Source organism: Ailuropoda melanoleuca, chromosome 6 (genome assembly GCF_002007445.2).
Source record: "Ailuropoda melanoleuca isolate Jingjing chromosome 6, ASM200744v2, whole genome shotgun sequence".
Taxonomy (NCBI): domain Eukaryota; kingdom Metazoa; phylum Chordata; class Mammalia; order Carnivora; family Ursidae; genus Ailuropoda; species Ailuropoda melanoleuca.
The window spans coordinates 94662792-94666044 of NC_048223.1; positions in this window are offsets into that span (position 1 = coordinate 94662792).

The window sequence follows — 3253 nt, forward strand, 5'->3', positions numbered from 1 at the left end:
AGGCACATGGGAAGAGATGGCACCCTTCCAGATCTGTTATCTCATCTATAAAACTGATGATGGTAACTCCTTGCTCCCCTCTCAGAGAGGTGAAGTTGCTTCATAAATGATGAAATCTAAAAGTGTCTTAGAAACTATAAAACTGCGTATACATTGTTGATGCCTGCCTGTGCAAGAGCTGGAAAGGGCAAGGCATCAGTTTTCAGATCCAGTAATATCCCACCCCTACCCCACCTAATGCCTACCCCAAAAGGAATGATCTGCTGACAGGAGTGCCANACCCCTACCCCACCTAATGCCTACCCCAAAAGGAATGATCTGCTGACAGGAGTGCCAGAGTCTGAGGTATAACTCCATCAGCAGTTCCAGAAAGGCAAGAGTACTCAGAGTCTCTGGGGCAAATGCCAGTCTTCCGGAGTGGAGTTGAGGGGGCACTGCTCAGCAAGCAGAGGTTGGCCCACCGTCTGTGTGCCTGGCGTCTTTGCAGGTTCCCAAGTGACGGATGGTGCCCTACATTCTCCCTACTGCTGCTAGCTGCAACTGTCATCATGCATCATATTTCAAGAGTGGAATTGTAGACCCCGTACTTTGGAAGAACTGGGCTCGGGTATCAGCAGAGCCAAGCACAGACTTACTAAGGGATTAGGAGTGGGGAAAGACTTTACAGAATAAAACTGGTCACATGATTAAAAGTGGGGAAGTGAGAACAGCTGTCTGAGAAAATAAAGAATGTCACTTAGAGGGGCGCCTGGGTGGCTCAGTCAGTTAAGCATCTCCCTTCGGCTCAGGTCATGATCCCAGGGTCCTGATATTGAGCCCCACATTGGGCTCCTTGCTCAGCGGGGAGCCTGCTTCTCCCTCTGTCTGCTGCTCCCCCTGCTTGTGCTCGCTCTGTCTCTCTAAGAAATAAATAAAATCTTTAAAATTAAAAAGAAGACGAAGAAGAGGTATGCTAAGGACACTTAAGCCCAAAAATAGCTTCCAATACCTTATATTTTTCAGGTATTTTTCAAAGCTCTCTTTTTCTTACTAAATTTTACTCACTTAGAAGCCAGCAAGAAATGTGATATCACACTTATTTATAACCAAAAGGTAATAATTCCTGCATACTTTCCCTTTCACAACATATTACATTAAATAGGATAAGCCTTAAAAAAAAAAAAAGCAACTCCCAGGTACATCTTAGGGAGATGATCCATTTTTTAAGAAAACTATGACTTTAAACTAATGGTTCTCAAACTTGAGCTAACATCAGTAATCATTTGGAAGGCTTGTTAAAACACCAAGTGCTGGGCCACACCCCAGTTTCTGATTCATTAGGTCTGGGGAGAGGCCAAAGAACTTCCATTTCTAACAAGCTCCCGGGTCATACTGATGCTGCTGGTCCACAGACCATACTTGAAGAACCAATGCCCTAGATAACCAGGGATCTTTGACAGGAAGAAGGGAAAAAATGCAAAGACTCTCTGAGGGCAAATACATTTTCTCATCATTAGCATTCCAGTCTTTTAAGTTGAAGTTCAGAAATGTCATTTCATCCAAGCAGATCACTAGGCTTAATAGCTTCTCACTGTGTGGAAATACTCATAGAAAAGCTCAGGGTAAACTGAAAATGGAATGGTAGAGTGGGTCACTGAACTAGAGCCATACATGAGGTGGAGGTCACTTGGCTGCTCTTAGGGACCGGTGACATTAAGATCTGTCCCTTGTGGGGACAAGCCTGTCACGGGCAAGGAACACAGAACCACCTCCTTTGGACAACAGTTCCAGGTGTGGTACCAGAATCTTGCTCTCTGAGTCCCATGTTAGAGAATTTATAATTTTGTTTAGTCATTTATTTAATCATGTGATCCCTCTCTGTATTATATAAACTCTCCTGATGAGGACACGGAATGTACGCGAGGTTCAGTGGGGTGGAGTCCGGAGCTGACGACCAAAAAAGAATTCTTGAGGCGTCTTTGGTGCAAAATTGGTGGTTTATTAAAGAATGAGGACAGGACCGTGGGCAGGAAAGAGCTGCTGCACCAGGGTTGTGAGAGGTGGCTGTTATATACCATGGGGTTGGGGGAGGTAAGGAAAAAGGGAGGTTGAGAAAGGACTTTCATATGTTAAAGAAGATTCACAAGATACCGGAGGCCTTGCCCTTGTCAAGTTAAGGTGGTTTTGCCCTCTAGCAAGGCATTAACATGAAGATGATTGGGAACTTCCTGGAGCCTGCAGATTACAAGGACATTTAATTGTATCTACATTCCCTTCCAGAAGCTATGTTATTGGTAGAAATGCTACGTTCATGTAAACTGCTAAGACATTTGTAAACTGAGGGAGACTTAAGTCTTGCAGGATTGTGGTCTCTATAGGTTAACTGTGTCTTTGTCCTTTAGGGCAGCCAGAGTGCCTGAGGAATGTCACGTACATCCCATGGGGGTGGGTTGCAGAGCGTCAGTTTCTCCTTTTTCCTCAGCTGGCCTTCTGTTCCCTCATCAGCTGCTCTTAGGGACTGGTGACATTAAGATCTGTCCCTTGTGGGGACAAGCCTGTCACGGGCAAGGAACACAGAACCACCTCCTTTGGACAACAGTTCTAGGTGTGGAACCAGAATCTTGCTCTCTGAGTCCCATGTTAGAGAATTTATCATTTTGTTTAGTCATTTATTTAATCATGTGATCCCTCTCTGTATTATATAGACTCTCCTGCCTGAGGAGATAGCCTCTTTTAGATTTGGGACAGTGGAAAAATAGTGCAAGCCACCTATATACTTTTAAATTTAAGAAGTAAAACTAAGCTGGTGAAATTAATTTCAATAATACTTTATTTAATCCAGTACATGCAAAATATTATTTCAACATGTAGGCACTGTAAAAAAAAAAATTGAGGTTTTTTACATTCTTATACTAAGTCTTTAAAATCCAGTGTATATCTTAAGAAACATCTCCAGTTGGACCAGCCACATTTCAAATGCTCGATAGTCATGTATGGCTAGTGGCTAACTCATGGGACAGAGCACTTCCAGATCATATTTTATTGACAAGATCAAAGGCAAATTCAATTTATCAGCGCCAACCACTTTTATTATTTTCTCCTGTGCCATCAAGTACCATCAGAGTCTGAAGATTCTTCCCACTCTGGCTGCCCGAGAGTGGCTCTCTGTGCCACAGAATGATAATTGGCTTCAAATTATCATTTAGCTTCTCCCCCTCTTCCGTAGTAACGGCAATTTTAGTTGGACAAATGGCTACCCAGAGTAAATACTACA